Source organism: Amblyomma maculatum, chromosome 1 (genome assembly GCF_055883805.1).
Source record: "Amblyomma maculatum isolate TAMU_Amacu chromosome 1, ASM5588380v1, whole genome shotgun sequence".
NCBI classification, from domain to species: Eukaryota; Metazoa; Arthropoda; class Arachnida; order Ixodida; family Ixodidae; genus Amblyomma; species Amblyomma maculatum.
Window position 1 is genome coordinate 136,097,429 of NC_139344.1, and position 23,799 is coordinate 136,121,227.

General features: G+C 50.1%; 1 protein-coding gene across 13 annotated transcripts in view; it reads left to right on the forward strand.

Annotated features, from left to right (window-relative positions):
- Positions 1–23,799, forward strand: part of LOC146204005 (TOX high mobility group box family member 3-like) — a 615,155-nt gene that overhangs the window by 454,464 nt on the left and 136,892 nt on the right. For 2 of the 13 annotated variants that reach the window (XM_084589042.1, XM_084589046.1), the window contains exon 1: positions 9,972–10,320. The exons of 9 other annotated variants lie outside the window; for them this stretch is intronic. The gene's annotated coding sequence lies outside the window, so the exon portion shown is untranslated. Of the gene's footprint in view, positions 1–9,971; positions 10,321–22,728; positions 22,983–23,799 lie in introns of those variants that run through there. 2 more of the 13 variants (XM_084589043.1, XM_084589047.1) reach the window with 2 other exon arrangements.

The window sequence follows — 23,799 nt, forward strand, 5'->3', positions numbered from 1 at the left end:
TCCCAATCTTATTCTTCTTGTCATTTCCTTTTCATGGTCCGGATCTGCGGTTACTACCTGTCCTAAGTAGACATATTCGCCTACTACTTCCAGTACTTGCTGCCTAATGTAAACTGCTGTTCCTTCCCGAGGCTGTTGAACATAACCTTAGTCTTCTGCATATTGATTATCAAGCTTACCTTTCTACTTTTCCTGTCTAGGTCACCAATCATTATTTACAGTTCATCCCCCGAGTTGCTTAGCAAGGCAATGTCATCAGCAAATCGCAGATTACTGAGGTATTCTCCATCTACCCTTATCCCTAACTGCTCCCATTCCAAGTCTCTGAATAATTCCTCTAAGCAAGCTGTGAATAGTACTGGGGAGATTGTGTCTCCTTGCCTAACACCTTTCTTTATGGAAATTTTATTACTTTCTTTGTGCAGAACTATGGTTGCTGTGCAGCCACTATATATATCTTCCAGCACCTTCACGTACGGCTCGTCTACCCCCTGATTTTGCAATGCCTGCATCACCGCCGAGGTTTCAACTGAGTCAAATTCTTTTTGGTAATCAATGAATGCTATGTATAAGGGCTGGTTATATTCCGAGCATTTTTCTATCACCTGATTGATGGTATGGATATGATCGATAGTAGAGTACCGTTTCCGAAAACCTGCTTGATCCTTTGCTTGATTGCAGTCTGAGGTTGTCCTGATTCTATTAGCGATTACCTTAGTGAATACCTTATACGTAACAGACTATAAGCTGATTGGTCTGTAATTTTTAAGGTCCTTAGAGTCCCCTCTCTTATGAATGAGGATAATGTTTGCATTCTTCCATGGTTCCGATACCGTCGATGACACCAGGCATTGCGTATACAGGGTGGCCAGACCAGATTGAATTGGCCGAGATATCAAAACTAATCAATAAGCGCAAGGTGGCTGATTTAAGGAAGTATAACATGGAAAAAATTGAGCATGCTGTAAAGAACGGGGGAAGCCTTAAAGCGGTAAAGAAGAAATTGGGCATAGGCAAAAACCAGATGTATGCGATAAGGGACAAGGCGGGCAACGGCATCACGAATATGGACAAGATAGTCAAAGTAACCGAGTAGTTCTATACAGATCTCTACAGTAGCCAAAGAAGTCAGGACCGTAACGAGATTGGCGGTAGAGAAAAACAGTCAAAAACAGAAAAACAGAAAAACGTTCCACCAGTCACGAAGGACGAGGTTAAGAAAGCATTAGAAACTATGAAAAGGGGGAAATCGGATGGAGAGGATCAGGTAACTACAGATTTGCTGGAGGACAGGGGGGGGATATCGTGTTAAAAAAACTGGCCACCAGGAGGGTGTTTTGGTCTTAATTATTATTTTTTTCTAAACGGTTCCTCCGTCGCCCCTACCCTGGTCATCCGGCCTTTCCAAAGCAAAGAAAGTTATAGGCTACTCGCAAGGGACCGTCGGTCTGTAAAGTAAAAACAATGCCGGCAGCAAGGGAAGGAGGCGCGCGCTCGCCTACTTCCGTGTGTCGCGCTCCGTACGCATTGTTCCCAGGCTCTTTATGGCCCTTTTCGGAGAAGCCTGCTTTTGGGCGGTTGGAAAGTGTAGCGCTTCGAAAGACAGTTCCAGTTAAGAACACGTGCGAGCTGTCGCGCTTAAATGGGGTGCTTAATTGGTTTTATCTCACACCTCGCCCATTGCCAGCTGAACTCAGACGCTCCGTGTATCTGTACCGCGAGAACGGCCGATGAATGGGGCGTTTGAGCGTGCCTTTGTTATTTTATCGCTGTTTGTGAGATCCTCTTCGCCATCTCTTCAAGGGAAAGAGCCCGAACAAATTCTTGGAATGCATGCTGTGCTCGCGAGTAAACAAACTCGGGAGCAGCAATTGGTCTGTCGATATTTAAAGTCGCCGACTCCACTAAACGTATTCCTGATTTGTCGCTGAATCAGTCCCCGGAATGCCGGGAAAAGTGATTTAAGGAAGTATTTTTGCGCCAAAAGGGGATTCTTGGACAGAGGTTCTTGGTGGAGGGTCGCACCGGGTCAAGCTTCGCGTTGACTGCGTTCCGAAGAACGAGGAACCGCTACGAGTAGAGCGAGTCAAGGCGGTCAGGCAGGACAGGCTACGTCTCATTGCGGGCGGATTCTTGCCTGACGTTCCCAATTGTTCTGTATAGTAGCGACCGCCCTTGTCGTAGTCTAAGGAAGTTGTAAATAGGGTGAATAGATTTAGGTGTACATTTTTGCCAGGGATCCCGGCCTCGGCGGCAGCTTTTCGATAGAGGCGAAAAGCAAAGCGCCCGTGTGCTGTGCGATGTCAGTGCACGTTGAAGAACCCCGGGTGATCGAAATTTCCGGAGTTCACCGCTACGGCGTCTCTCATAGCCTGAGTCGCTTTAGGACATTAAACCCCACAAACCAAACCAAACCAAACTTTTTTGCCAGGAAGTACGTCCAGCCGTGTCTTCCTTCTGCGATGTGTCGCACCTGACGAACCGCATCTCCACCGAGGCCCGGCATCGTAAAACAGCAGTAAGAACATAAAATCTGACTGAAATGAAATAAATCTGGAGGTTAGAACCCAGGCCGTCTGCATGCAAGGCGTGCGAGCAAAGCATAGGCCGATAAGAGCGGTTGGTACCAAACGTGTAAGGGCATTCTAGCGTTATGGCGTGTATCGCATACGAACTCGTGTTTTAAAGCGAAAGCCTTTCTTGGCTCGTCAGTGGCAGAAAGTCTGTCCGTGGAATGCGTGATCAAAAGACACATCTAAAGCCAATCCACATAAGCCAAAAAAGACAAAATACCGAATCCAGTCATGAAACTTGACTATAATGCCTTAATGACACTGCATAATGTCTTGCAACATTAGTCATATCCCGAATCCAGGTCATAGCCAAGAATGGAATCCAGAGTCCACGTAAGCCAATACCAAATCTACTCATGAGTAATGCCTGTAACGCCTTAATGACAATTCATAATGACTTGTACATTAGTCATAGCCGTAATCCAAATCAGCTAAGAATGTAATCCAGAATACACATAACAAGCCAACCAAAGCCAACGCAAGACGCCCTTGTGTGTGTCCGCATTACCGCATGTAAGGAGCGTTACATGCACTCCTTGAAATTTTTTATGTGTTCTGATGTTACAGTGCTAATCATTTTAAAATTAACTAAACAAAATAATTTAAAAAGCCGCGGAATTAAACGGCGGTGTTAAAGGCGCTATCGCGTCTACACTGAACGCGAAGTGTAAGCTTCCTTTCTTTCGTTTCTTTTCTTTTTTTTTCTTTCTTTTTTTTTTTTTGCGTGCTTCAGTTAACTCTGACGGTGCAAGGCAAGGCTTCGTAAGTGGTCTGTAAACATTGCCAGTAGACTCACTTGCTTACATTATGACTTAATACAGAAGCTCTAGGTATACATCAATGGATCGCGTGAGCGTGCGGTTTCAGAAAGCATCGGCCTCAATCGCCCTCCTATAAGGACGTGTGCTGCAACCATCGTCAGGTATTGCGAATTAAAGCTACAAGCGTCCTACTAAGTGCCTTTGGAAAACCTTCGCGTTCACTAGCCAGAACATTTAACTCCATTTGTGCGGTAGATAGAGTGGCATTTGCGGGCGCTTATATGGTATGGATCGGTTTATAGAAAAGCCGCAGTATCTATCACAGTTCTCCGTGGACAACTGAACCGCGCCGTAAGGAAACGGAGGAAGGCTGGAGTAAAATAAGAAAGGGTAAGACATGCCGTAGTGAAGGGCTGCGGAATAATTTCGACCACCTGGGAATTTTTAAGGTGCACTGACATCGCACAGCATACGGACGCCTTTGCGCTTCGCCTTCATCGAAGAGCGGTCACCGCGGTCGAGTTCGAACCATTTAATCCGCTTCAGCAGCGGAGCGCCGTAACCACTGAGTCACCGCGGCAGATCAAATGGCCGCCTTCACCGCCATGATCAGGCGAAGACGGTAGTCGAAGCTGCGCCGGTGCGCTCGTTGTCTGGTACCGTTGATCGTCAATGGGAAAAACGCATGCCAGTAGTTTACTCTCTTCGCATACGCGCATACTTCCGCCTAAAAAGATGCAGTGACCATCTTTACGCGAAGAAATATGAGACCCGGTCTCGGCTGCATGAGCCAAATCAGCGAGTAAGCTGGACGCGATACTAGCGTACTAGCGATGTCGGGGACGCCCTTGCCAGATTGGCTTCTTCCCTCGGAAAAGCCGTGCACCTGTTGCTGCCTCAGCCGGCGGTCGCAGCCGTCGCCCGAGGGGCCGAAGGGAGCGCCGTCCGCGTCGGCTCCGCTGACCGAGAGAACGCGCCACCACTTTCTCGCCGGCGCTTCCGCCCGCGGAGCCACGTTCAGGTAATGGGGCGGCCTTCTGGCCAGGATTGTTTCAGCCGCACCGGCGTGTCCCCTGCGCTGGGGGGTGGGAGAAAGGTCGCCGCGGCAACTGTTACGTGGCCAGCGCGCTTTTCCCCGCCACCGGGCGGGTTACGCCGCCGCTATTTCCAGCCATCAGTGGCGCGTGTCAGCCTAGCGCGCCATGCCGTCTGCGATCGCCGCCTAATTGTCCGCCACCTATGGCTGCACTGTTACGTCCGGCGAAGAGATGTCTAGCTACTCGAGGACGCTTCCCACGGGGCGCTGGCTGGGAGGGATCCTTTGTCGTAGCTTAGCTGCGCGCTATGAGCTCGGCGTTGAAAGAGACGTAAACAGAACGAGAACAATCGCCGAGCAACGGTTAATCGCGTGAGTGTTCACGTGGCGGAAAGCAACCCAAAGAATGCTATATATGCTCAAAAGAAAACATTTGACAGAAGTCTGTCTGGTTGGGGAATTTAATTTTAAGGTAAAGGTCAATGACTCCAATCAAGTTCTTTAACAGAAAATCACGAAGTTTCGGAGCCGACTCGGCTGCTTCACCAGTTGCTGTCGTACTTTACGCATGCGGAACTGCGTCAAGATATCTCTTGTCCCCAACTCATGGGCTCCTCTCCTTACCGCGGGTTGCTGCATAATCATATCATAGTCCTTTCTATAGACCTTTTCAAAATTGGCCAAAGGGTGCTGCCATATTGGAAACTGGGCTGTGCTCATAGAACAGGAAAAAGCTGCGGATTCTCCCCCCAGCTGCTTCACAGCCCAGTCAAACCGGTTTCTCCCAGGGTCATGAAAAGGTCTATACGTAGTTGTTTCGCCAACGTGATGCTGTCAGCTGAGTTCAGGAAACGCTTGAGAAGTTTGCTTTATTTTCTCCATTGTAGTACATATCACTCCTTCCTCCCGGAAAAAAAAAAAAAAAAAAAAAAAAACAGCAACAACGAACGAACAAAAGAACGAATGAATGAATGAATGAATGAATGAATGAATGAATGAATGAATGAATCCTTTATTGCAACTGAAGAATGGCTCCAGGCCGCTATCCGGGAATTAGGATAGATGGGGGCGTAGGTGATATCCATCTGAGCTGCTTGTCTTATTACTTTGTCAACAAGCACTTTACAGCAGTACGAAAGGTGAGAGCAATCTGGAGCAACCAGGATGGAACTCACTACATGATAACAGCGCATGCGCACAAACTTGCAGCGCGCGCCACCCTCATTGGCCCAGATCGCCCTCATCTTTCGTAGTGCTGCAAACAAGTTGTGAAACGGGGTGTAGCTGGCCCCTGTCATAGATTGCTCGAAGCAGACCACTCCACTGTCGTATGTCGCAATGGCACGTTGTGTTGCCGTGCTAGATCGTATCCGGTGCACTAGGGTAGGACATGTCGTCATGTGCACTATGCTCAATGTGTTTTCCTCGTGAAAAAGATGTGCAACTTGTCAGACAAGATGTGGCAGATCTACTGTACAAAGCTTCTGAGGGCGCATTTGCGTCCTCGTGTCTGCCGAGAAACCACTTGTGAAGCATATATGGGAACTGCACGCTGCGCTCGCTATTATTTTGTTTAAAAATATCTGTTGCGTTCGAGTGAACGTTTTGTTAGCACCTGACACCGGCGCTGCTGTTGCTTCGGATAACTTATACCAGCTGTCTTCTTTTATTTTGGTAAAGACGTAGTGCTGCAGTGATCTGCCTGGGGAGCGTACAGTGAGCATTTTACGGCAATGATTTTGTTCTGTTGGTTTCGGCAGGGAATCAGGGGCATTGCACATACATTTCATTGAAGCCACTCGCTTGCGCGGCGCCTGCACATACGGCTGCTTTCCCCTTTCCGTTCCAGTACGTTCTGCAGTGTCCATAAAATTTTAGTTGCTGTTCCAACGTCTTGTATTCTGACGTCGATGACCACAGCGTCCTCTGTCGTTGGTGCCGTCAGCTCTGCTATCCCTGTGCGCGAGGGTATCGGAATTTGATAATCATTTGCAGTTCTCCGTTCCACGATATCTTATTTGGCGGTCGTAATGGTGTTGATGGTTCCCCATTTGGCGAACACTTCGGCGTGTATAATTAAGATGGCGGGTGAGGGGGTGTTAACGGAGGAATAGTAGCCGTTGCAGATATAGGAGGTTTGATTTTCTGATCTTGGCTGCTGAGAAACTAGCGTAGCCTTGTCTGACCCTTCGCCGCTAACCGCAATGCGAACGCGATAAACAGGATTCTTCATCGCCGGCAGGTATTTTCGGCTTTAACTTTGTGGCGCTGTCACAAGACTCGAGCAATTCTAATGCGCGTGGAGAAAAGTGATCCATTTGGCAACATGCGCGCTATATATGCTAACGTCTTCGCAATCTGCGCTTTTGAATGCACGCTATAGGGCACGCGCCATAGCAGGCAGAATTCTCTTCTACTTATTGGTGAATCTCTTCGCCACGCACAAGGCACAAACGTGGTCAGACGGCGGTCCAAAATATGCATCCTGTAAATGTTTTCAGCTGGAGACTGTCGGCATTTTCCTTGCCGTTTCGTCGACAGGAAATTACCGTAATACTATACCACCTGCTTTGCAGTGTTCTCTAGCTTCTGCTTCCGATTTCGAAGCATTAGGCGGCACTGGCTGCGGCATCGCAATCGCGAACAGCAACACAGCATCATTGCTCACTCTCTGGTACATTCTGCGTACATTTTATAGTCGGCAGTGCTATGACAGGTGATAAAGTTGATGTGTCGGTAATTACATTTTATTTTTATTTTTAAGCGCTATTTGCAGTGCGTCTTTTCACATGATTTTCATGTATACATTGCTATGCTATGGTTCGTCCCTCTGTTAGTCTTCCTGGCAAGAGGCGTGGCGTACGCGTGCTGTGGGACTAACGGAGGGAAGTTGGTGTTACTATACCGTAGCCTTGAGTCGACTTTTTTCTTTTTCTGTTTTTTAGATTTTACTGCCTAAACATATTGTGTGTATACTGTGAAATGTTTTCGGAGGGACTGCTGGGGCACTCTCGAACGCAGAGACACCGAGTATAGGTGCGAACAGTTGGCGCGAAAAACACATGAAGTAGTTGACACACAAAATGGCGTACACGTACTGTCGTGGACAAAAGTCTCCAAAACGGGCGTCCTGAAATTATTTCGTAATATTTGTCTTATTTATCTAGCACGAACGAGAAATATCAAGTACGACTATCAAATACGGGCCAGAAGAAAGCTCTGTGCTTGCGTTGCAGTTCTCCTGTTCTGTGGGTTTTTTTTTTCCTCGATAAACATACCTCATGCTTCTGCACGGCTTGGCTGACGTATTGAACCCGATATAAATTAACGGATGTACCAAATAGTTGCGAGCCGCCGGCTCTTTATTTAGTGCCACTCTGCAGGGGGGAAAGCAAGCCACCAGCCAATTACGGAGGCATTTCAGCACCCCCGTGTTCACGAGGCAAGCAAAGCATCGGGACGCTTCGCCGCCGGCTCATCTAGCTGCATAAGCATGTCATGTTTAATCAAATGAATCTGATGCGTGTTATACAGCAAAATACAGGGATGTCGAAGCGGTTGAGACTACTTTTGTGCCGCCAATCCCCTGCTGTTGTTTCATGAAGGGTTTCTCACTGCTGTTGCGTAGCTCGCGGACAAGTGGCGAACTGTGTTGCCTACTGTCATACCGTGTGTTCTATGCGCCTCTCTTTCTGGCGCGCTAACCAAACCACGAAGCTCGTCCGTCGGCGAAATCGAACAACCACCACGGTTTTTGCCGGCGACCGCGCGAAGGGAGAAAGCGGCGTCCTCTTTCCTCTCTTTTCTTTACCGCTTTTCCTTCTCGCGTAGTGAGGAGTTTCGGTTCTACACCGTCGCTATCAGTGTTCTTGACCTCGTTGGGCATGTCGCTGTACACACCGACAGCGGTTGCATCGACAGCGTTCGCAGAATGCGTTTTCTTATTTGCGCGCGTTCTTGTCCCCTTTTACGAGACTAGAGCCGAGAATAAACGTTTACATAGTTTCAACACGCGTCAGGAGCGCGTACAGGAACGTCCTACTTGCAGCTCATGCACGCGTCGTCCGTTGTTTCGTGGAACGCTGGCGCCCTGCGCGCGCGGGCTGCCGGGAACACGCGCCCGCGGCTGCATGCACTGGGGATGCCCGCACCTGCGCTAACGCTAGCTTTCAGCTGGGCCCGGGGCTGCCGAGCGCATGGTCCCCCTCTTTTCTTTCTGATTTCCGTGTTTTTGACAGGTGCGACAACGGAAAGCGCGTGCTGTCTTTTGGCGCGCACTATAGTAATGAGCAAAGCACGAACAACTACAACGATGAAACAGAGCTACAACATCGGAATGGCGTCTGGCCGGTCGCTATTCAGGCGCAGTTTCTTGCCGCACGGCTTCTGAATTATTAACGAGCGGCCTTGCTGTGCCTGCATGTGCCTGATAGCGCTAGCGTACGATGCGCACTGTCCGCTGTTCGTGCTTTCTGAACGCGTCAAAACATTATTTACATGGGCAAAGGATTTTATTTTTCACCGCAGGCTTGTGGTTTTATACAATGTGGCTTCCGTTGCGCACAAGTTCCTCTCATTTGATGCCGCGTAAGGTAGAGTAAAAACAGAAAGCTGTGTCAGTGAACGGGCGTACGTACGCTAATGATTCGCACTCGCTCAACCGCGGGGGTGTAGAACATACCGGCGCCGCTACGGCGGCATCACGAAGCACGGCGGCCCTGCTCGACCGCCAAATATCGTCGCGAGATGAACGCTCCACTGAGTGTCCAAAGCTAGGCTGCTTGAAGGACGGCGCGCAGTGTTCTGCGCGCCATGATCTGCTTTCGAGAGAACGCTCGTATTGACATAGCCGTAGAGCGCGATACCGGTGCATGTCGCTCGATATGTGCGAGAGCGCTCTGCCGCGGAGACATGGGAATAGCGAAATAACTTGGTCGAAAACAACAAGGAGAAAAATGGCCTGTATAGCGTCGCGTATTGCGCTCATATTGATTGCGAGACGTTCGGAGAAAACATTTTGATATACGGATTCGTAATAAAAGCCCTTCTGAGAATGTTGGAATACTCAGATAAATAGAAACGACAAACGCGAACGGTTGCACAAAGCGAACAAAGAAACGCAGCGGCATAAAGTGGAAAACTACTTCTATTTCCCGCTCTCGCCCTTTCCCGTTTCATTGCTGCGCGGCCTCGGGCTCCTGTTATTCGTCTACCTCCTCGCCGCCGCCTCTTCGCTCTTTCGTCAAATAGTTATGTACGCAGATAGATATTTCAGCCAGGCACAGCCCGCGATATTGTATCTTTTAAACAGTGCGGCCTATGTATTTATGTGTTTTTCTTCCATTTTTGCCCTCGTCCTCCGCTGCCCTCTCCCGGCCGCCGCTAAAACGGAGTTTAAGGTCAATCTCCCTTCTGCTTGCTCTCCGCTCGTCTCCCGGTGAGCGGCCTCCCCCTGGCAGGTGGAAGTGGACCGGTCCCGTTCTCTCCCGCTGGAAAAGGAGGAGGACAGATGAGGAGGTTTTGCTTCTCTTTCTTTTCGCCTCTCTCCACCCTCTTCTCTTCGCCCTCTTTCTCCTTTTTGACAATCTGCCGGCCTCCCTCGCTTATTTCTCCTCGGCGGAGTTGCCGAAGCGGTTGTCTGCTGCTCGCTTCGTACGCGCCGTTTGCACGCTCCGGATAGGCCTCCCATTGACAAGCCGGCGTCGCTCCGTGGATCTGCAAACTGTGCTCTGTTTTCCATGACTCCGCAGCGACTGTGCATGACTCGGGATGAGACATCGTAGGCAGTGACGACATCACTACCCGTGCTTTCCCGCGTGCTCGTTTGAGCCGCACATCTCTTTCATTGGAACCGGCCCGGTGCCGTCGTCGTACTGTCGCACTGTCTACCGTGGCACCGAGGTCACCAACTTGGATTTGTGGCTTCACCTAGGTGACTGATCGCTGCGCGGTGAGTACCCGATTCAGTTCGAATGTGAAAATTTTTAAATCATTCGTGTGTGTACGCGCGTGCTTGCAGCGTGCTTTGCTCCACCGCATACATCCTTGTTAGAGTCTGGTTTAGCCGGAACAGTCATCCTTTGTGGTGACATGTCCCGGAGCTACAACCAGTCGTGTGCGTCCGTATTCGCCGGCGTTCTCACTAGCGATTGCCTCGAGTAGCAAACGTGCTGAGTTAACCTCTCGAACTCGGCCATCGGCGGAACTCTAAGCAATGCTCCCAGACCCCATGACAGTGCGGATAGATGTTATCGCGGCGAAAAAGCTGTGCGACACGCTGTAACGCTTTGCGATACCGCGTGTCGCACGCACGCCATTTGTTACCATCGTGCAGCTGAGAGAACATGTTGCCCCATGTACACCGTATGCAATGGTGGGCAAATGGTTGCCGCTATCGCTCCTTTGCCGGTTGCAAACTTCGAGCTCCGCTTTGAACTATACAATCAGGGGGAACCGCTTACTATGAATCGTACGCTGCCCGTAACAAATCGGTTATACTTCCTTCCTTTGATGTTTTTCTCTAACATTTGCGCGAATCTGACCCCATTTCATGTCCGCATTGTGTTGGGCCATATGGAGTTAGCTCAGTTTTGCTGCTGGTGTTTTGGCTATTCTCTGTCTTCAGAGGATCTTGAAGCAGTGCTGAAGAGTGCATCGAGTTTCTGAATGCATACTGACGCCGCATGAGGGGCAAAACGAGTGCCGGGGCCTCGGCGCATTTGACACACTTTGATGAAACTGGTGACCTCAATGGAGTTTACTAACATTGTTTCTCTTCTCTCGTTTTTCCTTCTCTCTCCCTTCCTCCTGCGGATCGGGAAAACCTGCTAGCTGGGCTTCAACCACTGACATCTTGACCGAATTCTCTTTTTCCAAATGCTTCTTGTTAGCGGTGTATACGCGACCTTTTCGGGTGTTTGCGCGCCGTCTGTAGTTAGAAATAGAAATGGCAGTCATTGGGGGCCGTTTCTGAAAGTGTTGGAGGTTAGGCTAGGTAAGAGCCTGCTTTCAATGCGCCTATTCATTATTATTATTTTTTTTTTTACTGCTAGTCAATCGGTTTGATTCGATGATCTCTTGAAAGCTGGTTAGTCCAAAATATTCCGCTGTGAAAGTGCGCTGCCAAAATAATCCCTTTATCCTGTAATTGCAACACATGGCCTCAGTCCGAATGATCAGCCTTGATAAGTGGCGCGGACGATAGGGGATAACGATAAGCCCGCACGGCCTCTGCCGTGGCTAATTCTGCGTAGCCGGGTGCGTAGGTCGCGAGCGGTGTCGATAGACGAAGCATCCGATTGGCGCCGCGGAGGCGGTGACGTCGCGAGACAACGAGGTCCGTTAACTTCATGGGTGAAACCGGTTGCCCGAAAGCTCCGCGTTCTTTCCCACCATTTGAGAGACAGGCAAGCTTTATTATTTCCCCCCGGCAGGCTTCTCTTTCTGGGGACGGCGCGTCGTCCATTAACGTGACGTTGCATCAGGCGGTGCACGTTTCCCTTTTCTTGCCGCGTCATTCCGCAGTGTATGAAAGGCTGTAAGTCTCCTTCCTGCTTTTCAGCGCGACTTGTGTAAACGCGTTGAGGAACGTCAGTGGTGACACTGCATGGGTTGAACCTGCTGCATGCCTCAGCTTCGCGTTATTCCTGTGTGTGTGTATGGGGGGGGGGGGGGGGGGGGTACTGTGTAATCGGAACAGGTGACTGGAGCCGTTCACCTTTGCTGATACCAGTTCAATGGCTCGCTTGGTAATGTACGGCATATCCGACTTTGGGATTTGCAACTAAGCCAGCAATCAATCCAGAGCGGGAATTCAAAAAAAAAAAAAAAAAAGAAGAAGAAGAAGAGGGCGCGGGAAAGTCAGCGTTCGTTTTCTTTACAAGCTGTTGCCTGATATTCGCTTCGTTTCATGATTGGAGAAGGGACAAGGTATTTTCTGGTTTGATGCATAAGTGAGTGACAGCCTTTTGCAGTTTTTCTTTTTTCACTGGCCCTTATTCTCCCGTCACTGTATAACAAACTGTGTTATGAGAAAGTGCTGGGTAGCCGAGTTCACCGGACAGAGCCTCACGCTTACAGGGGCACTTGGTAATGGCCACCTACCTACACATTGTGATGTGGCAGCTTGGCGTAGGTACTTATCAGCTGCGTGTAACGGAGTTTATTGCCGCCATTTAGCAATGTCCCAGAAGTAGGAGCAGCGAAGAAAAAAAAGACGAAATTGCTCTCCCGAATTGACCAACCAATCAGAATTCCAGCCGCGGCCAGTTTTCGACGGCGGCAAAAAGCAACGCGTCTGTGTGCTGTACGATGTCAGTGCACGTTAAAGAACACCGGGCGGTCGAAATTTCCGGAGCCCTCCACTACGACGTCTCTCATAGCCTGAGTCGCATTGGGACGTTAAACCTCATAGCACCAGCCAGAATTCTAGCCTAGCGTTTCTTCCGGCAGAATAGGTGCTACCTTGAGATCAATTCCATCAAAGCACCCGGTTCACTTGCTTCTCGCATTCAGTGCTTATAGGTCCGCCCGTTTAATGACTATCGTGGCGGTAGGTTGCGCACAGAGCTTTTCGGGATTAGCAAAGGACAAACAGGCGGACCTGACTCATTAATGAACCGACGCCAAGACGCTTCCCTATCGTATTACCAGAATGACTCATCGGCGAAAACCTGTGCTGTCTACATTCCCACGGGGCGCGTGTCTCCATAAAAGAGAAAGGGAGAAAACATTAGTCAATCTATTTTTCCTCGCCAAAGCCATGCATTGTATCGATTTTTTTTTTCTTTTACACGACTGACGCGTAATTTTAACCTCCGAGGTTCTCGGCTCGCATCGGAATCTCACTGCACTGGCGTTTATGTTACCGGCCTCCATCTGAATGCCGCCAGGGATTGGACCTGCGAAATTGCGTGGTCGGCAGCAGAGCAACGGAGAGTCGCCGGTTTGTGTTCGACCAGTGAAAAATATAAGACAAAAAGCGAGGGGCGCCAGCGGCTACTGGTTACTTATTCGGTTTCCTTGTGCCAACTGCGCGGGAACTTGTTCGCTGCTTCGCGAAAACAGGGGACTTCCTCGTTTCCTATACGCGGAAAATGTCTGAAGGCTCAGCGAGTGTCGCTTTATGTTGTTTCGTTGGCGGTCCAACTATTTCGGCCCGAAGTTGTAATGGGCGACCGCTCAGATTTCTCTCTCAGTCTCGTTTTTACTGTCACTGCGCCTAGTCTACGACTTGCCTTTCTCGCTACCCACTTTCCTCATCTCGCAACGAGATTGAAAAAAATGATAAGGCGCCCGAAAAGAAGGCAGGGAAAAATATATACACTTTGAACCATTTCTGATGCGCCTGCGGTAATTGCGAAAGCTAGTTTCTAAGTTATTGTTGATACTAAAAAAAAAAAAAAAAATATCTCTATACATATCCTGAGGCCGTTGCCGCATCCTTCGCACTCGAAATATGCCCGTTTTTTTTTTCTTTCTTTTTTTTTTTTTTTTTTAAACCTAAATTGACGCGTTCCATTTTTGCATCCCTGAATGAGAAGTCAAGCGCTCGCAGAGGTGCTGCCAGCTCGCGGTCTGTCGGCGGAGTATAAGCCCCCTTTGGTCGGTGCCGGTGATATCTGACCATCACCGGCACGGAGTGTTGCGTCTTAATCGCTCGCTTATCGAAAGGGGTTTGTTCGTGGTCGACAGCCGCGAAGTCACGAGCGTCGCCGAGTTGGCGCGGAAAGTGACAGCGAGCAGGGGAGGAGGGGGGGTTTGCCGCGGTGTTTTGGCGGTGAAGCGCGCGTCAGTGGCTGCCTCCGAACCGTCGCCGCTGAGACAAAAGACGGCCGGATGGATTGTCCTTTCATTCTTCACTCGCCACTGTGGCCTGGTCCAGTTTCTGTCCCATTGCGTCCGTCATTGTTCCTTCGAGGAACAAAGCCACACAAAAGTAGGGCGTGCCTCCAAGTTCTCGTTTGCGCGGGCCTTCCAGGTGTTGTCTTGGGGCGGCGCCTTTTGTCATCCGCGCCATCTTTCGCGCCTGGCAGCGCGCTCTGCCCTACAGTCGATCCCTGTTGCGCAATTAGGCAGGGCTTTATGCAGTGTAAAAATGTTGTCATAGCAAAAGAAAAATTGCTCAAGCCAGCTGTTCCTTTGGTACTAAAATTGATGCGAGAGTCTTATTGCGGGCACGACTCCGATAGGGACATTCGGCGATGTCTGTTCCTCCCCCTAGAGCCAAGTAGCGGCGCGTTTCCATTGCTAGCTTACTCCTTGTCCTGGTGGATGTTCTGCAGGACTGCAGTTTATTTTTTATTCCTAAATATAATAGTGACTGTCAGCTGCACTGTATATGAAACAGGTATCATTATTTTAGGGTGACTGGCGCAGGATTTGAAGGGAAAAAAATGGAAGTGTATAAATTGCGCAAGACAGAACCACTGGATAAAATTGTTGTTTGTGTTCTATTAATATTTTCCGTGCGGTATGTCACAGGTGCATTTTAGTGCTGCGAGGTGTGCAGCTTTGATATCCAGTTGGAGCTTTAAACCTCGAAATACACCCTACGTTTGTCACCGGGACTGTACGGTCAAGGTTTAGGACCCGGCTATGAAATGTACGACATGCTTACTCTTATATAGCTGCTGGCCTTACTGATTGATGACCGAAAATGTGACAACGCGGGTATTGTGTCCTTCAAATTTCTTGCAAAGTACATTTTTCGAAAACGTCTGTACGCGAGTACCATGTGAAATTTGGGAGAAGGGGAAAGTGATAGCATTTTCAAAATCAATTTTATTTTGCAAATCTCCGACGAAAAAGTTTTTCTTACGTCACACATCTTAATCTGACCGTTCGGTATCCTTAGCTTTACTTCGCATCTTTTGCGACACAGGTTTAGCCAGACGTCGACTTTTCCTGGATTCTAGACACACTTTCATTGCCGGCTAGTCGTCTCTGGGAAAACCCGTCATCAAAGCTTACTCTCACCTTTCGTCTTATTCCGAGAAATAGGCGTGATGGATGGCATGGTCACGTACGCGTAAAAAAGAAATGTGCGAGCATTTGCTTTCTGGTCAATAACGACTCATGGACGATATAACTCCGCCAAACAACAAAGTATTGCGCAGAAGCATCCAGATCTCGACTCTTGATCCACATTTAAGCATTTCTCGACCTATTTTCGCGCGTGGGCCATCCAAATTTCGTGGGTTGGCCAAGTTCATTAGTTCATCTGGCTCTCACCTTTCATGCACCTTAAGAGAACAGTGCGATATCGGTGTGTTTGGATCCATTGCGCACTGATGGATGTCAGTGAAGACGACAATATATACTGTGCAGTGCGAGAGGACAGTAAACACGGCGGTGTAACCGGTCAACTGGGGTTCGGTACTCACTCCGACTGTATTTTTTTTTTTTTTATCCTTGAGCTCGGCAGACGCTTCCCACAATATTTTTGGGTTGGTTTCACTGTGTCAAGCACTTTGAGCACTGGGAATCCTGTGAATGCTGCTTGGTTTTGTTATTGTTATCATTAATTTGGCTTGCTTAGGTGTTAGGCCTAAAACGCAATTCCGCCGCGGAATCATAGCTGCGCCATGTTGCACTCAGCGAATATTAAGTTCTTTTCGTAGTGCATTTCTTACATTTTCAGTCAGTACAGCAGAACTATGGAAGCATTTCTTGGAGCTTAACTTCGCGAAAGGTCACAGTGGTGCGTCTGAACCCACATTTTTCTGCCCGTTGCTAGCCAAGCATCGTACGAAGGGTGCGTGCACTTCGCTCCCAGCGTTCTTGTGCCCATCAGTGGCGAAAAAACGGCCGCAGCGCCCCCTTTCCCCGAGAAGCTCTTGAAAGTGCAGCGGCCACATCGGCGGCGAAACAGACCACCACTTCTGAATGGTCCGTATTCGGCCGCTAGCTTTAATGTGGACACAGAGGGAAACTACAAGTCTTGGGAGCGAGACGGTGACCCCTCTCGGGAGAGTCCGTGCTGGATGCCCAGGATGCATGACGTGCTGCCTATCTTCCGCACGAAGCGTTACGGCCGGCGCAATGTTCGCAAAAGGGGACCGCTCCTGCAGTGTTTGGAACTCTGGTGGTCCGTTATTTTTTTTCACGATCTTAGTCCTCACCACCGAAAGCTTGTCAGAAGGGTTGGCAGACTATGTATGGCGCTTCAATGTGTATGGCACCTGACTTCCTTTCGCGACAGGCGCGTTCTGAATCGTTAGCACGTTGACTTGTTATAGCAGCTTGTGCCTCGCTCCGCGGTGGAGGCTTCCCAATGTGCGTCCTAATGGCGTTGTTGTAGCCCACTGTAATGGTGGCGTTTAGCCCACATAGCATCCGACGTGTAGTATACTGTTGCTGCATGCCGGAAGGCTTATTTGCCGCGCAGCGTAACTGGGACACGAGGGACGTATTACCTGTCTCTTAACACCGTCATGCCAAAACGTAGGACGGAAGCTGCGCGGACCTTCGTGGTGACGTTTGAGGAAAGTTTCTTTGATCATCGCATGGACAGAATTCCTGGCGCAGTGCAGGACGATTGTTCTCCGCGGATTGTGAACCTTACACTGTCCGTGCAGAAAATGCGGCGTTGGTAAAAGAAAAAAAAAAAAGAATATTCGCGCGTCTAGGTTTAGCGGTAGCGGTGTTTTAACGCGTGAATGGTATTCTTTGCTCAAGCTTAGCACAAGGGCAAAATGTTATTGCGTTACAGGAAAGAGGGAATGCATCATAGCTTACTAAGTTCAAACAGCTGCACGGTAATGTTCTAAACGGGCGTTTTCTTTTTCTTTGTCTTTTTTTTTTTATTCTTCAGCAACATGACTGAGTCCCATTACAGAACGGCATCAGCTGCTAATATTGACTTATCTAAAATTAAAAGCAGCTCCGTTTCTTTTTTTTTTTTTTTAATTGTGGTCTTTGTCTCTAAGTGAGCGCGCAACTAGGATTGCGCCGGTCGCGCGACTAACTTCTCCAGCCGCCACTAAGTTCGATTCCTTCGTCCCCATTCTCTTCTGGGCCCGCGCGGTCCGTAAGCAGTTGTGGCCCTTAGTGCGCGCACCCGGATTTATTTCACCGTCGCGCTTGACTGTTTAGCACTGCGCTGTGGTTATTATAACATCTCGGGCTCTATGATGTCAGCCACATATACAGTGGGCCCCAGACATCGCACCATTGCCGCATGCCACGAATGCTGCGCCGTCTCAGTGGCCAGAAGCCACTCATGGGCTCAGCGCCGAAGTGTTCAGCTGTGGGTAACCAGCTTTCACCTAGACAGAAAATTCAGCTGGTATCGAGTCAGGTAATCACACGCTCTCGTGCCGTCCTTGCGGGTTGCTCACTTCTGGCGCCTTCGACTGTTCCAGCACTGCCGTCTGTGCGCTGCAGAAGCACAAATTGCGCAGCAACGTTCTGGCGCAAGCGCCACTTGTGCTTCATCAGCACCTGTGCTTGTCACGGACGATTGTTGTCGCATCGGGGGAAACGGTTGCATTGTGTTTTAATGCTATTTTGTCACACTACCTGCACTCGACAGACTTGCTACCTGTGGTCGTCGGTTATTTCCGCGGGGAGCGTAGTGATCAGATGACCCGGGGACTAGCGGTACTCTTCTAAGTTTGTTTCCCACAACCGCTGAGAATGCGTTTCTGTGGTTGCCGGAAGGCCCGCCCTCCGTACTCGAGGTTTGACTCGAGCTGTGAAGGCTTTCGAAATTTCCCCCGTTGCGTGGCACAAGCGGGCGTCCTTTTTGGATGCAAACTCGCCGATGTTCCCGCTTTGGCAGAGCGCGCCCGTATCTCATTTTGTTCCCGTGGAACTGGCGCACTGCTCTTTCCGACGGATACGAGAGGTGCACTCTGTCTTTGGCGTACCAGTGGCCGGGCGCGAGAAAGGCGGCGCGCTGCTCTCCGGTGATCCATCATTGACACTCCGGGTTTTGGACCGGCTTTCTGTGTAGGCCGCTTCACTCAGCCGGCTTCACCTCCACCCGCTTGCCTGCCTCCTTTTGTCGTTTACTCGCCATTGTGTGCTGCGCATGTGCTCGGCAATTTCAGTGCGGTCTGTCGGAATAGATTTTTGACGTCATCTGGACTCGGCGCGCGTGAAGGATGGGCCCGCTGACCGGTTGTGAGCCCCGCTACACTTGGAGCGTGTTGTGCCTGCTTAGACGGGTGGTCGTTTACTTTGCTGTCCTCTCTCTGCCACCTTTTCTCTGTTTTTGTTTTCGTTTATCGGCCGATTGCTATGAATAATGAATAAACGCGTTGCTCTTCGCCCGAAATAAGCAAACGTCACGAAGAAAGTATTGTTTTCCGGGCGGTTTGTACCCACGCGGGCTGAGCAAAAGTATGGCTCGTGCACACCTGACTTGTACGCCAGGCTTCTTCGGGTGCGCTTGCATCTGTCAGCCTTGTGCCACTGTTCGGTTCAGCAACCTTGACGAATGGGTCTGCGTGTCCGCGCTTCTCTCGTGGCGCCCCGCTGGTGGCTTTGATTCTGTGTGCGGCAAGGGGTGCCCCTTTCCTTCCCACTTCCGAACCCTTTAATTTTCTTCCCTCGTAGGGAATTAGAACCGCGTTCACGCGATGGGTTCGTCGACGGCTCGGTACAACGTTGATCCTGCGCCACTATAAAGAAGCGGGAACTCTGCTACAAGCGCCGCTGGTTTATATTTTTTCCCCTTCAGTCTTCCTCCCCATGGGCAGGACGTATGGCTGGCGGCCAATCGCCGACGGGCGCGCTTCTCGCATGCTGAGCTCTGGTCGATGCTCCCGCTCGCTGCGCGGCGTGCAGTGGCGACGTAGCCTGGAGCGTTCATGCGATTAGGCTGCCACCTGGGGAAAGTATAGGACCTGTCGCAGGAGGAAAGTAGAGCTGAGAAAACGCCGCGGTCGCAATGCTGCGCTAGATTTTTCCCTGCGCGCAGCGGCGGCGCTGCTTCTCGGTATGTCGTTTTTTTTTTTTTTTTTTAAATAAATTTTATGCCTCCGACTGTCCGTATTTGTGGCATGAGTGCAGGCTGTAAAAGCTGGCGACATATGCCTGAATCGAGCCAACAAACGGCAGGAATCTCCGCCACTGCGTTGTTCGAAGGAGCTTGCCTCGAGGGGCAGCCGGGGGGTGGGCGTTGGTGCAAACTTTATTTCTCGACAAGGTAAAACACCAGGGCCGGCTTGCACGATAAAGTCCGAGCTAAGTCCAGACTTAAATGGTGTCTTTAGAAAGACCAAGCTTATTTAAGACGGCTCGTGTTCCGAACGTCGAACGCTTCGGGTTCATGTTCACCAGAGTGGCTTCCCAGAACGGCCTCAGAAACCACTTGGGGCATTTTTCCTCGTAACACAATCTTAAGCCGCAAAAAGCAATGGCATGGATTTTACACAACGCGAAATTGACGGAATGTGTACATCTTACAGCAGGGACAGTGCCAGCGCATCCCTGTATTTCCCTAATTTCTCCACTTAGACACCTGGCGTCCTTGTGTCTTAACCAAGACAGCACTAGAGTCGTAATCATACAAGCGACTTATTCAAGTCAGGACTGAAGCCCAGTCATTACTCCAGTCTTAAGCCGCCATGCTAGTGGCCTATTCTTTAGACTCCAGTTAAGTCTGGACTTAGCTAAGACAGTCTTAAGATTGTTTTGTGCAAGCGGGCCCAGGTAACTCTTTCGTTGTCCCGCCGTTGTTAGAATGTCCCCGAAGCAGCAGTGAACCCTTTCTGCGCCATGGTCGGAGGTGCCACGCGCGTGGTCTAAGGTTCTGTTCTTGGCGCTTTATGTAATTTTGTTCAATTGTGCTTGTTTGTTTCGCCGCCTGTCTTGAGCGCTCGCAACTGGGCGCATTCTTTTTTTGACACCGGTTCACAGACTCGTGCTGTAAGGAGGGAACATTGCAGATTTACGCTGCCCGTTCGTTGGCGCCGGTTTTCCGTGCATTGGCAACAAGCGCCCGCTCGCTCATCGCAACTGTGGGGAGATACTGGCAGAGCCGCAGGGTTCAACGGCCTCATCGATCGTTGCACGGCCCTTGAATCTATTACGAACGCCTGCGTCTCTGTTTTTGTACCTGTTTATTGGAGCCATGACGTTGTGTCAGTTACGCTCGTCACTCGCTCGACTCACTCTGGCAGTTTGGCGCAGCTGCACGCCACTAGGTATGACTTGGTGTGAAGGAGTAGGCGGAGCTTATCGTAGTTGTCTCGGCGCATTTCCGGCTTTTGGTCGCTGATGCTCATTGGTGGATGAGAGCGAAAATTATTTTACCGCCTTTGCTGCGATCTTCGTTTTCCCTTGGCATGTTTTCCCTATATTTTCGACCTTGCGATCTTCCTCCTTTCCCTCGTTTCTTTTCTCTTATGTACAGGGTCGTCCACTTCTAGCTAGAACACGGTCACTGCTTTTAAAGCAACATTGTATCTGACGCAGGCAGATATCGATGCAAAGCGATGCAAGCACACAGAGACACGGATGTGCTGCTTCACATGGCCAGCCACTTTAGATTACTGCGTGGCCGGGTCGGATGCAATGACACCTTGAAAGCAGTGACCGTGTTATAGCTAGAAGTGTACGAGGCTGTACATCATGTTTGGCATGTGAGTTTATACTTTTCAGGCTATCTCTGCGCAGTAAAGGGGCGTTGCTTGACTCGCGACCGAAGTGTGCTGCGATCGCGATGTGCTCTAGTCAGCCGTTGTTAACAGCTGCGAAGCTTTGTGTTACGTGTTGTGTAGTTGCTTCTTTCGAAAATATGACATTGCTCTTCCAGTTTACGGCTCCATTGTGTTTTTGCATACGTACTCTTGTGTTATTGGGCGTGATCTTTCTGTGCCTTGCAGTGTAGCTGAGGCGGGTGTGCGAGTGGTCAGTAGGTGGCATGCCGCTTCGATTTCTAGCTATCCAATGGCTGTGCGGGACGTGGCTCCTAGGTGCGCTTTTCGGACAGTATTCGCCTGGGAAGCCGCGAACGGAGGAAACTCTCGGGATCTTGTCGGGTTCGACTCCCTTCTGCGCGTCGAGAGGATTAGCTTGCGCTACACGGGCGGCGTTTGGGGAAGCAGCACGATCGGGCGGGCCCAAGACGTGAGGACAGGCGGGGGAGTGCGCCGGAGGCCTTCGGCCTTGTTTACGCTTCGGCAAGACTGTTTGTCTTCGGCTTGGCAGCAGCGAGGCTCTGCCTGTCACTCCGACGTAGGCATGTTCCGAGGTGACCTCAAAACGTTTACTCCTAACCTCGTCCTCTCCTCGCGCGCAGTGCTGCTCTTTCCTCCCTTCGTTTCTGGTTGAGGAGCCAGCATTTGTTTTCACAGGCGTCATTGGGCCCTTTTGGCTCTCCCCTTCGCGGTCCGTCATTTTTCTTTTGTTTGAAAAATGGCGTGCGAGACCGGTTTCCGCCGAGGGCGGCACGGGAGAGGGCGCGCATTCTCGCGAAAGAAACGGGCGGGACTCGTTCGAGTGGAGACGCCGCCCTTACCCCCCCCCCCCCCCCCCCCCTTCTCACTTGCTCTTTGTTTATCTTGCCTGCCGCGCCGAGTCGCTGCTGTCCCGTGCAATACCGACCCGCTCGATACGTGCTCATTTCGGCCTCTATCACTCTTCGCATTGGCGCGGCCTTGGAGCTTGCTAGTGGTCGCACTGAAACAGGCTGCATTATTTATTCAGTCGAGTAACCGCCAGCTCGTTTTGGCTGTAGCGGAAAAAACAATGAAGTGTTGCTTACGGCGCGTAAGCACCCTCTCTCGGGTGCCCGGCTTTCGCCAGTTTCGGCTCATCTTTGGTTTCTGGCAGCCAGGGCAGTCGCTGCTGACTATGTTAGTTAAAGAGCGGATGGCTACTGGACCGTAGTCCTTTTCTCAGTCGATCGGCACTCGTAAACGCCCGTTGATGGGCTGTGCAGTATCTGTTTGCCATTTTAACTCTTGGCCGTGGCTGCCATGCGCACTCTTTCGAAAAGGAGGCGTAACGTGGCTAGCGCTGCGGCCCTCGGCACGAGAGAAGCCCCGTCGAGGCGACACCACCGAGATTTTAACGAAGTCTTTGCATCACCTTCTTTCCCATCAGCGAACGTCATGACAAGCGGATGAGCGATAAAGGATTAGCCACTGAATCTGCGCGTAGAGGCTTGGCTAAATGGGCGAGATGACATCAGGTGACTCGACACAGATTCGCGCTCGCGCTTTCATTTGCTGGTACTTTATCGCCATCCGCCTGTCGTGACGTAGGCTGCTGGGATGCGCAGGCCTTGCCAAGATCTCGGTGGCGACGGTCGTGGTGATGCGGCCGGCAGTGAGGGCAACCCGCTCGGCTTGCACGCATGGTTTCCGTATTGCACGGTTTGTGCTTGTCGTCTTTCTTTCTCACCTGAAAACGGTTATTGACGCTTCTTCCGCTGCTTCACATGTAGCCCCGTTAAGTGCGTGCTGCTTATTAAAAAAGCATGCCCTCATTAATTTCAATTGGACTTGGTGACTGTTATGTTGCTGTAGAGATCAGCATGCGCTATGGAGCAGAACCTAGTTTTGCTTGCTAAAGTTTGAGCTTCATAAACAAACAAAAATCGCCACCAAGCCGATGCTTCGCTGCATGGTGCTTTCCTGCGTTTATGAGACAATTTAGGTAAGGGCAGTTTCTTTTTTTCTTGCCATTTCATTTGAGTGCGCTGTCTCAATGGCATAGTTGGTTTTTGCCACCTTAGTAGACGTATCTTATGTCGGTTAGTTTCAAGAAACTGCGAATGTTGTGCATTGAAGATGCACGGCATTGTTGTTTTCTACACATGGACTACCAATACGATGGGGGTTCTCGATCATGTTGGCATGACGCGCCGTCAGTCTGACAGAAAGTTGATATGATGAAGATAACATAATTGGGACAGTGAACTAGACACGAATAACGACTGCGCCTTCTTTCTCTCGATGCCTGCCTTCGACGAGCTTAGCGGGTGGGCCTCCTCCTTCTGTCTGCTGTTCGTAGGCGATATATATATATATATATATATATATATATATATATATATATATATATATATATATATATATATATATATATATATATATATATATTCTTTCTTTTTTTTTCCCTGGAGAGCTGTTCGACTGCGCGACGTGTGTCGGCCTGCTGTCAGTCTGGCGGGGATTGTTGTTTTTGGACGGCGCCTCGGCGGGCGCAGCCGGTCCCTCCCGTGCGAGCGCGTTTCACTCCCGCTTACTTTATTCCGTTCATTTGTCGTGCCATTAGGCGTTTGTTTTCTGACAAGTGCCTGCGAGGACCGGCTACTAATTTATGGTAATGTTATTCTTAGCTGTGCGGGGGAGAAGCTGGCGCGCAATGCCCGAACCTGTTCTCCCTCCCGCGACGAACGAACGGCAGGCTTTGTTTCCGACGGTTATTTATCATGGCTCTTTCTCTCCCCCTCTTTTCCTTGCCAAGCCCC